The following is a 14,940-nucleotide window of genomic DNA, read 5'->3' as shown; positions in this document are numbered from 1 at the left end:
AGAAAAAAGAAAAAAGAAAATTCAAACTAATGGAAGGGTAATTTTGTCGTATTGGGGTTTGAGTGATAAAAATTAAATGTCAGGAGGTAAAGTGAGAAATGGGGTATATTTTAAGAGAATTAATTGTAATTAACCCTTAAAAAATTATCGACAAATTTTCTCCTTTTCCCCCATTTTTCAAATTAATTTCCATTAGGGAAATAATCAAATCGAGTTGAACTTGAATATCACCATACTCAAGCTCGACTCGACATGCAGAAAGAACACTCGAGCTCGTGCGAGTAGCATTATTGGAGCTCGAGTTCGAGTTCAATGCATTGCTCATAGAACTCGAGATCAACTTGCATGGAGTTCGAGTCAATGCTCAAGTAATGCTCGAACTCAATCCCGTGACCTACTACAATTTCTTGTTCAAACCTACAAAAATATCCCTGTCATCGAATCTAACAACCACGAAGTCAAGTAGAATTAATGTATATACCATAATAGAAATAGAAATGTGATGTGATGAGCACAATTATATACTTAAGAAGCTAAAACTACTGCCAAGTTGCCAAATTAACCAAGTTCAAGTTTGGAACAATAGCAATGAGCAAATCACTATTAAAAATTCACTAGGTTTCAAACAAGCTCACTGTTCCAACTACAAGTTGACTAGCCAAATACAACCAGTCCAGAACAAGTTCAATGAGCAGTCACAATCCAAATTTACAAATCAAACAAAGGAAAATGCACACAATAAATCATTGACAAAGTTCTCCATTCTCCAACAATCCAAGCCATCTATTTGCACCATGAGCAAGTCCTAACACCATAGACAAAATAGTATCAATTTTTAATCATTCAATGATGCGGATACGGGTGCGCAACAACTTCAACCTTGGGTCAAGGATCCTTTGGTCGACATTGGCAGTCCGATGACAAGATCAAGATCCAAGAGGGTGAAGGAAGCTTTACGATCCTTGATCATTCACCATACAAGCAAGGAGTAAGCTAAGTTTGAAGATTTGATGGACCATGAATTTACCTTGTTCACTTGTACGTTTGAAGTGAAAGAATGATCTCATACTTGTTAGCTTAGTTAGCAGTTGTTTTAAAGCTGTCTAGTTTAGTAGTTTGTTAATCACACAAAGGACATGTTGTCCTCTAGTTTTAATCCTTTTAGTAGATTTTATTAATTATTGGGCCTTATCGGGAAGCCATAAAGAGCTGGCTCTTTATGTGGGTCGAATTCCTATTTCCTAGTTTAGGTAGGTGAGTTGTCAATCTTTACTCCAAATGGATTTGCCCTCGTTCTAGCCTATAAAAAGGCACCTCTTGTATGAGTAAAGGGACAAAATATTACAACCAGAAATCGTGAGGAATTTTCCTTCAAGTTCTTAATCGAACTTACTCTTGAATTCTTGAGTTCATAGATTAGGATTCAAATCAGACTTTATCGATTAGTTTGTTCCCTAATCGTGGTGTCTCTTCATCCATCATTATTTGCTTAAGGTTGCTGATTACCTTTGTGTGTCAGAGGTCTTGAGTTCATGAGAACAATCGAGTTCAATTTTCATGAGGGAGAAAAGGTCCAACGCTGATATTACAAAGTTGGAAGGTTATAGGAGGGTTTTCCCCTAGGGTTGCTCATCATTCAAAGTAAGACCAAATTAGATCAATAAATAAATATAGTTACAGTAATAATGACCTGATCTTTAATTCTTGAATCACATTTGAATCGGCAATCAAATCTATGGAAGCTCAATTTCCTTGATTGTCCTCATTTGCTGCATACACCAAAGCAACATACACATACGATATATATAACTTAAAAAATATGAAATCTAGAAATGAAGTAGTAAACTTATCAAAAAATGGTAAAATTTAGCCATCTAAAACTTACCTTTGTTTTTTTTTTTATCTCATACATATTTCTACACCAATCTCCAGCACACAACAACACTTGGACCATTTTTGGTGCCAATGCAGCTTGATATAAATCAATCACTCTAGTTCTGACATTGAACATGGCTTCAGATGCTATTGTAGTTATCAAAATAGCCAAGATATCGTAGGCCATCTTAGATAAAATCAGGTATGCGATATTGTTGATTTTCCACCACTCTAAGCAGTCAAATAAATTGGGATATGAGCCAATTGGATGACAATGTTTATTTAGATAATCTAACAATTCAGATTTGCGGAGGGCCGACGTCTGTACTTCCACAATATATTTAGTAAAATCATCTCAATCCTAAGACTTCTGCTACCTTGAATCCCAGCCATCAAATGCCCCACCATGGGACTTAATTGTACTCCCACTTGAACTACTAGTTGCAGTAACATATTCCTCATACAAGTTAAAGAGTGCTTTCTAGACCTTGGTAAGATTTTCTTCTGACTCAAAAGGTGCATAAATCTTGGGAAAGGAAAACTCTATAAGGCACAATTTTTGCCTTAGATCCAAAATGGCACCAATTGCCATCAATAAGTTGCATTCATCCCAATATTTCTCAAATTTGGCTTTCATTTTCTAAACCATTGCCTGGATGAAATCATTTTCATAAAAGACTCTTGAATCCAAGAGTCTTTTCACCTTGACAACCTCTTGGAAGAATAAGTTGCTTGTGGGATAGTCACTATCAAAGATTACATGTGTGTGTGACGCCCCACTTCTCCCAAGGGCGAACCCAAGGGTATCCGCGGGACGCTTGCCCCGCTCTCGTCGAGACTCACTACAATCCATAATTCAAAACTAGAAATACTTCAAATAATTTCAATATATATATAAAGTACTGCAAAACATTTCATGCTTACAATTAGTTAACCTTCAAACTTAAATACAACACAACGGCATATGTATTATAGTCATCTACTATAATAAAACTTAAAGTCTCCAAAAGAAAACAACTGAATACTATTCACGAGCACTCTCAGTCTTGAACCCTGTTAAGGAAAACAAAAATGTAGAATGAGCTAAATAGCCCAGTGAGGTTCCAAGACCCTCTAGCAGTTCTAATAAATTAAGTAATTTGAGCATAACACATGTATGGTTCAAGATTGCACATTGACACATTAACATGAAACAGTTATCATTCTACAAAAATAAACACATATTGAAGGATACGGTGTTCCAGCGGAACCATTTCGATCAACTTCACCTTATAACTTCAGATCCCCTCGGTCTGTTTGGCCATCACCTTATCCCTCCAGTGGTAATACTTGAGTATACCGAAATAGTGTCCCAGGGTTCCAACCTACTCAACCGAGCCCAGTCCTGACTCAAGCAGGCTAGTAACCAAGGGCAGGATCCTATTCAATTTAGAGCTTACAACATGCGTAAGTAATCAAATAAATTTATAAACGGTAAGTAATCAAATAGATCGGTAAACGGTAAGTAGTTCACGGTTAACGGTAGAAATTTGTCATTTTAGTAGGTCGAGTGAGATAAAATACACACTCGCCTTAAAACAGTGGAAAAGTTCATAGGAGCAATTATCGGTAGCACTTAACAATTAAACACATAATGACCATGGAGTAAACATGTCGTAAAACTATTTAAGTCACGTACTCCTGTATGGAACACTCACCAATTCAAAATAGAGTATAAGTGCTCAAACAAACTTTTAGGCGTCCGCTTCGAGATCCTCTTGAAGGTCCTCTTGAGCACCTGAGATAATAATAATTGGCTATAACACACTATTGTTTATAAACCTCTCGTTAACAAGGAAGGTTGTACACTTGTACAATACTAAGAAAATATCATGAAAGAGAGCCTTAATTACTCATAAATCGAGACTCAAAAGTGGGGTTTAATAACACAAGGGAAACTGATTTTCTTCATGAAATCAAGTTTAAAACAGTCGTTCAATATCGAAGGGTAGCGAAAAGTTTCTAAAAACTCATTTCCCAACAAGTTCGAAAATTTCAGTTTTAAGGAGCAATCTTTGAAAAATCGGATCTTGCACTCAATAGGTCCAAAATTGAAAAACTTAGTACCGTTGGAAACTAGTTCCAAAGTACTAAAAATTCCTAGAAGACACTTTTCCAAGATTCTAAATGGAACGCATTCAATTTTCAGCTCAATGTAGCTGATCTAAGTCAGCAAAGCAGATTCAGTTTTAGTTTTCGGTAAATTTTGGAAATTCGGCAAAATTCACAGAACGTGAACTAGCCCATGAAATTTGTAACACAATATGAATTCCAATCAAGGTTTCAAACACAACAAAAGGAATGAATTCGGAGTTTTGAGCATCAGGATATAATAGCTCAAAATCGGCTGAAAATTACTCACTAACCAAGAGTTTCCAGATTTGAAAAACTATCTTTGAAGTATCATTTGGCCATTGAGATGGCATTAAAAATACACCAAATTTGATAAACTAAATCTTCCATATGCGAGCTATATCTCTACCAAAATTTAGGCAAAAACTCGTACGGAAAGATGGTTAACGAAATAACCAAAGTTTGTGAAACTCTTAAGGCTAATCTGCCTATTCGAGTTTCTCTTTCCTTTTAAAAGTTTTGTCCCACACAATCAACCTCAATTCACTCAAATGTTGAAATCAATGTTCCATAAACATCCAATGAGAAATTTAGGGGTAATTGACATCAAAGTTTTCGAAACAAAACATTACAAAACAAGTTTGACCATTCGGCTAAGAGAAAAAGAAAAGTTTTCCAAATTTGAAAAGCAAATTTTAGGACATCATTTGGGTATCGAAAGGTTGTTGAAATAACACCAAATTTTGTACACTTAAACCTCTATATGTGGACGACCCCTGTATCAAACTTCACGCAAAAAATTACGTGGAAGGCAGTTAACAAAACGACTGAATTTCGTAAAATGTTTCAAAGCAAATCTGTCTTCTTGCTTACCTTTCTTTTCAAAACATTTTGCACCATGAAATCAGTCTCATTTTGGTTCATTTTTGAAACCAAGGTCCAAGAAACATTTAACAAGTAATTGGTAGTCAATTGACATCAAAATTTACAAAGCAAAGCATCCCTCAATTAGCCTAACCATTCGGCCAACACAAGAATGGGGTTTCCAGCTCTGCTGCAGTTTACAAATTGTACCATATCTCACTCAATACAACTTGGAATTGAGAATGGTCAGTGGCGTTGGAAACTAGGTTCAATATACTTCATTTCATCAGAAGAAAACATTACGAAAATCAGTTCACAAGTAGTTTGAATTCAAGCCAAAAGTTATAGCTTCTCATGTCCATTCGAATGGGACTGGCAGAACAGAACAGCTGACTTTATCAGTTCACTGCAGTTCACACAAAACGAACTAGACAATGATTTTTATACCGTTTTAAACCTAAGAATGTCTAGTTTCAAATTTCGCAAATGGCACTCGATTTCGACTTTTGTACAAAAAGTTATGTTCAACCAAAGATACACTATTCAGGCCTTCGGATGACCATTTCCAGATTTCTTGCAGTTTCGAAAATTCTAGTTTTGATTAACCAAATGACATGATTTTCGGACAACACTTTGTACACACAATATACCACATATAACCATCAATTTCACAGCAAAATAAGTACCAAAAATTCGAAATGAAAACAAAGCAACAATGGACAGAATTTCGGCCATCTTGTTTCTCACGGTTTGCCAACATATCATATCTACTATCCAGATAAATCATTGTAACCCAATAGATTTATGCATTTTTCCTACAGTCAAAGATATGATTAAAAACTGGTTCAACTTCAAAGAGAAGTTTAGATCCAATAATAATAAATGGAAAAATTGCAAATTTTAGAAACTAGATCTACAAAATCTCAAATTTCACAGAAAATGACAAAAACTGAAAAAAAAAACCTCATAAGGAAAAAAACTTAGGAGAGAATAAAACTTTTATTAAAACAATTTAGGGAAGAAGAAACTCTCACTAGGAGATTTTATGAGAGAAGAATCTATCATTAGAAAATTCTACAAAAGAAACTAAAAAAATTAAAGAGAGGACTCCCTTTTATGGAAAAAGACCAAATTTGTCTGATCTCTCTTCCATGAAAAAGGCAGAGAAGATTTTGATTAGAGAAGTTTTAGAGAGAACAAGGAAAATAGTTCAATTTCCTTCAACTCTAATTCCCAAATCAACAACTTTCATGCATCAATGACTTGTACTATCATCATCATAGTTTATGGGAAGTGTATCCAATTTAGATGAATGTTTTCGATTAAAGCAAACTCACTGCTGAGCAATTTCAAAAAAAACTGTCAATAAGAAAGATGTATACTTACCGCTGCCGCCAAGTGTCCGTCCAGAGAGAGCGGGTTGGACTAAAATGATGGAAATTATCAAAAGCCAGAAGAAGATGAACATAGGAGAAGCAAAAGTCTTGCTCGTCATTGTTTATTTCTATGTGGCTGTCTCAAAACTTGTACAAGCTCTAGTGTTACATATATGATTGAGATTCGGAGAAAGATTTGAAAGGATAAGGCTACGTGAACCTTGTGAAAAAGTCTTGTGTAGCTGCTGTTTTATTTGACCCCATATATCAGAAATGAAATTAGACTTTAAAGACTTGCATGGGTCTTCTACTCTTTTCTGTGGCGTCCTTCTGTCACACCATATTAGACGCCTGTGGACTAGAAGTCCTAATTCCTTATTCTGGAGTCTTGTGCTTGAAAGAGACTTGAGTGAAAATTTTTGAGGTAAGCTCAATTCGTCATGAAATAAAAATTGTTGTCACTTCTCTTATAAACTTTGCAAGTGTCAAGTGTAATCTAAGAGGACGAGTGAATTAAGTTGTATAAAAACTAGATAAGTTATGGCAGATTTTATCTAATTTTAACTAACCAAATTTATCTAAATGATCACAAACTAAAGCGACTAAGTAGAAAACAATAAAGATGAGGCAAGTATAGCACCTAAATGAGCAAACAATGAGCAATATATTAAAATAAAGTAAACCAAATGAAATTGATACAAGCTTCTCCAAGATTGAAGTTGATCCATTAAAAAAGTTCTTCAAAATTGGTGAAACAATATGCCACTTTGTACAAATAAATGATTACCTTTACTCGCATTAATTTCTCCTTAGTTGAGTCAAAAGTTTTACACTTCCTATATATCTAACCTTTCCAAGGTAAAATTGAATTGCTCACAATTACAATGAAGAATTTTACAAGCTTTTCAACCTCATAAAAAACTACAAGTGAACAAGAAAGAGTATTTTTTTTTACCAAAATTACTCTAGAGAGCTTATAATTGATATAGACAAAATTTCTGAATAAGTTTAGACTTTATGGTATTTATAGGACCCCAAAAATTGGTCCAAAATGCCCTCTAATAATCAAGCATTTAATGCAGGAAAAACTAGCTGTTGAAACTATCACATTTCTGTTCGTTATGCTAGCGTTCGATACAATCGTTCAATCAAGGATGAGAAGCTTTGTTGTGTAGATGTTCGGATGGCCAATGCAAGTTCTCCTTTGTCCAAGAGTCCATCTGACGGATGACCAGAGTATAGCCCTTTGTCCGAGAGATTCGTTCAATCAATATTGATATTTGCTCTTCCATGTTTGGACAGCCGATCCTTGTTTCTTGTGTTCAAAAGTGTGTCCGAAGATGGATGTAGTTCCTTGAAAGGTTGCTTTGTACGTCCAATCCTCGAAGGTCTGTTTGAAGCTGCGTCCAACAGATTGCGACACCGTTCCTTTATTCTTGCTTTTGTTTTGTTTTCTTTTCTTTTTTCCCTAGTGATTGAGCACCTGTTCTATCAGAATTCTCATTGGAAAATATTAGTTCAAATCATCATTTTGACTTGTTAATCATCGTAACAAAGGATTGAGGGACTGAAGTCTTCAAAGTTATTGGGGATTTTGTATTCTTAATTTCTTAGTAGACATATATTTGGCTATTCGATGTAAACCCATTGGGTTGAAAAATAAGATGTGCTCCAGCATCCCGTATTTGTTCATGGTAATTAGGAGTTGTGGGATCATACCGGTGATGGTATTGAGGTATAAGACGTATTAAATATCTTTTACTTATTGTTTTAGACGTTTTATCTACTGTAATTCCTCAGTTGATAAAACTTGAACATTTCACTTAAAAAGACGCTTGGCTTCAATTCACTAGCACAAATTTTGGCCTAATTTCCAAGGATGATATACCTCCGAAATGGATAAATTAAGCGGTCCATTTAGTGAAAAACTCGTACGACTTTCATGACGTTCGTGGATGGCTAACCTTTCTAAATCCAAATCTAGCGCTTTCAACTAAATGAAACTTGTGCGGTCTCTGCCAAAATGAAGGTACCAATAATCTTTAAAGTGAGGCTGGGATCATTTTATTTTTCATTGGTTACTTAAAAAAAAAAAGAATTAAAGTTTGAAGTTTCGACTAGAGGATGGTTGTCCACTTTCCACTGCTAGTTTGTTTTAGACGTTTTATCTACTGTAATTCCTCAGTTGATAAAACTTGGATATTTCACTTAAAAAGACGCTTGGATTCAATTCGCTAGCACAAATTTTGGCATAATTTCCAAGGAAAGAACTAATCAAGTGTAAAGTTATAAGCTAAACAACATGATTAGAGGTTGGCTCTGATACCACATATAAAACTAATTATTTACACATGAATGTACTAGGCAGCAGAAATCTAAATAACCTTACCTCCAACGATTGTCATCAAGTACAAATTAATCCCGTATGCCTCCTTTTCTCCTTGCCTCCTTATCTATTTTAACAACATAAAATATGTAAAGAAGAATTTGGAATGAAGGAACTTCTAACCTATGTCTAATCAAAGAGACTGTATTGTAGATGGAATATCACGGGCTTTTTTTAGGTTAGGTTAGGAACCCTTATTGGTAAATATCAAATCCTTGGGGTTTCCTTCTATCAAGGAAATGTTACTATAAATCATAATTTTAGAATAATATATATGACTAATTGATGGATTTGATTAATTGCAATATTAATTAACATAAGATATTAATCAATCATCTTATATTACTAATCCCTTACAAGAAAAATGAAACAACGAGGCTACTGATTCTTCAAACTAAAACGAATGTAGAGGTAACAATACTAACCCCTTACTGGCTGACTTAAGTTACTAACATTATGGGCCGAATCCAATGTGGCCAACCTCACTAATTCACAATGCAACTTATTATACTAACCAATATATTAATGATGCATGGCCTCAACTAACATATAACCAAATAAACAAATTACTAAGTTTGGTTTATATTATCCCACAATGCCTCCCTTAAACCAAACTCCTATAATCTTGATATATCCAACATCTTCGTCAACTTGACAAAAGTCTCCATCTTCAACGCCTTGGTGAAAATGTCAGCCATTTGCTCTTTAGTTCTGCAATAATCAACTTGAAGCTCCTTTCGAACCAACTCACGCGTGATGTGATATTTGATATCTAAGTGTTTACTGTGCTCACGGAGAACCGAATTCTTAGACAATTCAACAGCCAACTTACTATCACAATAAATGTTCGTAGGACCAATTTGCTTTTGCTGTAGAATGCTAACTATGCGATGTAACCATAAAACTTGAGTTGCACTATTAGCTACTGCAATATACTCCGCCTCTGTAGCAGACAATGCAATTATCTGTTGTTTCTTAGAACTCCAAGAAAACACTCTTGAGTCAATAAAAATGCATGCCCTGAAGTACTCTTCCTCTCAACTGTATCACCTACCTAATTACTATCTGTATAGCCAAACAACTCAATTGGATCATTTCCTGAATAAAAATACTATCACTCTGAGTGCCTTCAATTCACCCCAAAATCCTCTTAGCCGCCTGCAAATATGATTGACTTGGATATTCCATGAATTTGCTAATTAATCAACCCAACAACAAAATTGGTCTTTGGTCTCGTAGATGTCAGATACCTCAAACTCCCTACCAAACTTTTAAAGTAGGTAGGATTCACATATCCACCAACATTCTTCTTGGTCAAGCTCATGGAGTTAGAATTGGCTTAACTGCATCCAACTTGAACTTCTTTATGATATCACTTGCATATTTCTTTTGAGAAATAAAAATCCCACTATTAGACTTAAAAACTTCAATTCCCAAGAAATATGACATAAGTCCCATGTATGTCATTTCAAATTGCTTAATCATAGACGTCCTGAACTGTGCAATCGTTTTCAAATTATTTTTTGTAAAATCATAGCATTTACATATATGCACATAATAAGAATATCACACCGCAGAAGATTGAAAATATAAAATGTGCTCATATAGACATTTCTGAAAATCACGAGCAAGAAAATAAGAGTCAATCCTCGTATACCACTGGATTTAAACTTTGTCTTGTACACCGACTTCACTCTAATGATTTTTTTACCAGTTGAAAGAAAAGTAAGTTTTCAAGTATCATTCTTCTTAATTACATGAATTTCTTTCTCCATTGCTTTCATCCAACGATCATCATGGGCTACCTCCTCATACATCATAGGATCACAATTTGCAAACAAAGCAAAATTAACTATATTTTCATCGGAAGGAATATCATCTGGTATAATCACATAATCTTGCAAATGAGCTGGCATCTGTAGCTGACGCTGTGGACGTCCAATTAACTCAATCTTTGGACCCTGAGCAACTGGTAATGGCTGAATATCATTATTAACCTCCTCTTATTGATAATTTACTGTTACCGTGACGCCCCCACTTCTGCCAAGGGCGAACCCATGGGAATCAGTGGAACGCCTGCCTAGCTCTTGGCAAGACTCAATACGAATCCAATTCAAATTTAAGGATAACAACCAAAGAATAAAAGTCGAAATAAAGAAAAGTCACTTCCTTAATTAAACTTTCAAGTTTTACAACACAAGTTCTCAAAAGTACAACAGCTTTCCCAAAATATAACCATTATCAGTCGACTAGTCAATTACACCCCAAGATTTTTAATCAAAATAGTCAAGTCGACTTCCTCAAAAATTCTTTCCAATCCGAACTCCTGTTAAGGAAAACAAAACTAATGGGATGAGCGATTTCGCTCAGTGAGACCAAGAAAACATGCAAACACATAGTTCCAATAACAATAACACTTACACGGAAAGTAAATCAATAAAGTTCAAGTAATTCATAATTTAATAATAAACACACTTAATAAGGATACAGGAGCTCTCAGGAGCTATATTCCACTTGCTTTGCCGATGCTCGATCTAATACCTCCACGTGATGACACTCCGTCAACCGGGTAGGTATTAAGTCCGTAGAACTCCGCTTATTTTGTACGCCCGTTCACCTTTACACCCCCTGCTCAGGGCCCGCACTTCTTTTATATAAGGCAATACTACTAGAGTATGCCAAGCAAGATCTCTCAAATAAATCAAGCTTATGATTTTTTTCTCATGGCTCACCAAGCTTCACAACCAAGCCCATGCCGGCTCGAGTCGTAAGGTCGGCCAATGAGTTTGGGGGTCCCCCACTATTATAATATAAGTCGATGAGATTCACTCCAATCGACATATGCAAACATAGCATAATTCACTATTGTAACACTTCATTTACTTCACTTAGCAAATTCACTTCATATAATTCAAATATAATTCACTTAAAAGAGAATGAGTGCGATAAAGTACACACTCGTCTCGATAATTCCAAAATACTCAATTAATGAGAAACAATTTATGCACTTAGCAACACTTTATACTTGACACTCACCAATTCAAAACAAATGAGTAAAGAAAGTCTTTAGTGATCTGCTCCGAGATTCTCCTCAAGACCCTCTTGATCGCCTGAAGAAAAATGACCAATAATCATTCTCATACATTCATAATCCCTTATCAAACAAGGAAGAATGTACACTTGCTTAAAATTAAGATAACGTCGTAAAAGAGCTTCACTCTACTGAAATTCAAGATTCAACTCTTAAGAAATCAGAAAATTTCAGCTTTGCGCGACAAAACTTAGAAAATTAGATCTCTTGTTTGGTATGTCCAAAAATAGAAAACTTTATACCGTTGGAAACTAGATCCAAAGTACTAAAAGTTCCCAGAAGAAACTTTTCCAAGATTCCAAACAGAAAGCATTCATTTTTCAGCTCAAATTTGCTGATTCATAAAGACAAGACAGAACCAGTCTTGGTTTTCAGTGGTGTTTGGAAATTCGGCAAAATTCACAGAAAGTGAATTAGCCTCTGAAATTTGTGACACAATAAGAGTCCCATACAAAGTTTCAAAACAAGCAGAACTAAATTCGGAGTTTTGAGTAACAAGATATAGCAGTTTGAAGTAGGTTGGTTTTTGTAATCTGATCAGTGAATTTCCAGATTTGAAGAGAAATCTTTGAGGCATTATTTGAGCATCGAAATGGTATTGGAATTACACCAAATTTGGCACACTTGAACTTCCATACATGGACTGCTTCTCTAAAAAAATTTAGGCAAAAACTCACATGGGAAGGCAGTTTACGAAATGACCAAAATTTGTGAATTATTTCAAGGCTAATCTGCCATCCCACTTCTCTTTGCTTTTCAAAAGTTTGGTCCAATGAAATCAGTCCCAATTCACTCCATTTTTGACACCAAGATTCCAAAAACATTTAATAAGCAATTGACAAGCAATTGACACTAAAATTTTTGAAGTATAACATCCCAAAACAGATTTGACCATTCGGCCAACAAGGAAGAGAAAATTTTCCAGTTTCCAGCTTTGTCACATTTTTGAAATCAAACTATATCTAGCTCTATACAACTCCAAATTGGGAATGGTTTATGGTGTTGGAAACTAGATTCAAAATTCTACAATTCATCAGAAGGCATCGTTTTGAAAATCTTTTCACAAGTAGAACAAAATAGAGTTACAAGGTGCAGCTTCCCAGTTTCATTCGAATAAACAGCCAAAACAGAACAGCCGACTTTGCCGACTCGCTACGGTTCACTCAAAATGAACCAGCAGGGAATTTTTATACCGTTGAAAAGCTATAAATGTCTAGTTTTGAATGCTGCTAACGGGACTCAATTTTGACTTTTGTACAGAGAGTTACGTTCAGTCAAAGAAGCACTGTCTGAGTACCCCTGCTAGGCGTTTTCCAGATTTGAAACTTTTCCAAAACTGAAGTTTTGTGCAACCATTCTACACGATTTTTGAAAGGTACTTTGTACACACAATATACAACATATATCCATCAATTTAACAGTCAACTAAGCATCAAAATTTCGAAACTAAAACAGAACAACATGACCAGAATTTCGGCCAGCTTCCTTTCGCAATTTCCTCCAACTTTTTCTCCACTTTCTAACCGTAATCAAGCTATATATCACATAAACAACCACAATCAAACAATCAAGCCTCAAGTCAAGTACCTAGAGTCCTCATCAGGATAGCTAGCCTATGATTTAAAGTGGAAATAATAGGTTCCTCAAGTCCGCTAGCCTATGAGTGCAATTAGGGTTTCAAACCCATGAAGATTATCCGTTAAACTTCTTATAATTTGAAAGAGAAAAGAGGTGGAATGGTTACCCTTTAAACCCTTGAAGAAAATCAGATTTTCCACCAAAATTTCATTCAAGAAATTCCACAAGATTGCTTCTTACTCCAAGCTAGAATGAATCTCCAAGAAACTAGAAAGTTGGATGATGATTTGTAGACAAAATGGAAGCTAAAGGAAATGGAGATTTTCTTTCCTTTCTTTCTTGGTTGGTCGGCTGAATGGAGAGGAGAAAGATGAGGGTTTGAGTGTTTAGCTTGTGAGGAAAGAATGAAGGAAAGTTGCTTTAAGTTGGGTGCAAAAAGTCAACTTTGAATAGTTGTCGAAATAGTGTCGTGCACTACAGATTCCTCTCTTGTTTGGTACACTTATGCACTAATCCTCCAATAACATTGTAATTACTCACACTTACAAGTCTAGTATTAATTCCTCAAGTTTCTAATTAGTCGGGCGATATGATTTTAGAGAAATTTGTGACGCGCGCGCGATAAGGCGAAAATTTAAAATAAATTCATGCAACTAAAATATAATGTAATCCCCGATGCAACCCAATGAGTACAAACAATTTCACAATGATGCACAAAGATATATCAAATTTAAGCACAATAAAGAAAACTTAATTAAAGAGAAAAGATAAGAAATGCAAACCAAATATCAATCCAATAGCCTCTTCAATAGATGGCGATGCTAACCAAGATGTACATGTGAAGGCTCACTCCTTCCTCACCCCAAACACACTTTGGTTGAGCCAAGGAGTTTTACAACTATTCTAGTTAACCCTCAACAACCTACACTTGAAAGATCACTCACCCAAATAAGAACTATTTTATACAAATGAGGCAACCTTCACCAAGGTTTTACCACTCCAAGTGATAAGTTCACCTTCACCAAGGTTTTACTCCTCCTAGAGAGTAACCTTCACTTGAGCAACCTCACAACCCAACTTCCCCAACCCCTTATACAACCAACAAAGAATCTTTCTACTCAAAAACCTCACTTGTAAGCTTGTATTTTGTGTTGGCAAAAGTCTCTTGTCTTCTTGTGCTTTGGGGTATTTATAGAAGGTGAGAAATGGCTTCAAAAGGCTCTCTAATGGTCAAATATTAAATGCTGTCAAAACTAGCCGTTGGCCTGTCGGACGTCCGAACCACCTGTCGAACGTCCGAACCCTGCGTCCAAACCACCTGTCGGACGTCCGAACCCTGCGTCCGAACGTTGACAGAGAGTCATCAAATCTTTGCGAAATTTCTCGGACGTCCGATGCGATCGATGTGCGTCCGAGGCGTGGGTCCGATGCTTCCGGACGTCCGATGCTTCCTCACGAGCGTCCGACAGAGTTTCCTTTTTGATGTTCTTCATCCTTTCGGACGTCCGATAGCTTCCTTTCGGACGTCCCACATGAGTGCCCTGTTTTTGCTTTTTCTAACAAATTGCTCACATAAAAACATTAGCCCAAATCTACATTTTGGTTTGTTAATCATCAAAACCAAGGATTGATCGACCAAGGTCAACAATCTCCCCCTT

The 14,940-nt window shown here is 35.8% G+C and overlaps 1 long non-coding RNA gene across 1 annotated transcript; it reads right to left on the bottom strand.

The window, feature by feature from the left end:
* Positions 1–2,744: 2,744 nt before the first annotated feature.
* On the bottom strand, positions 2,745–6,535 carry LOC140038229 (uncharacterized). Its single transcript, XR_011842037.1, has 3 exons — positions 6,238–6,535; positions 3,573–3,652; positions 2,745–2,928 (listed from the first exon to the last, which is right to left on the bottom strand). It is a non-coding gene; the product is annotated as an uncharacterized lncRNA (long non-coding RNA).
* Positions 6,536–14,940: the final 8,405 nt, after the last annotated feature.

Source organism: Coffea arabica, chromosome 3e (genome assembly GCF_036785885.1).
Source record: "Coffea arabica cultivar ET-39 chromosome 3e, Coffea Arabica ET-39 HiFi, whole genome shotgun sequence".
In the NCBI taxonomy this organism is placed as follows: domain Eukaryota; kingdom Viridiplantae; phylum Streptophyta; class Magnoliopsida; order Gentianales; family Rubiaceae; genus Coffea; species Coffea arabica.
Note: the sequence above shows the minus strand (reverse complement) of the source record. Positions and strands in the feature narration are given on the sequence as shown.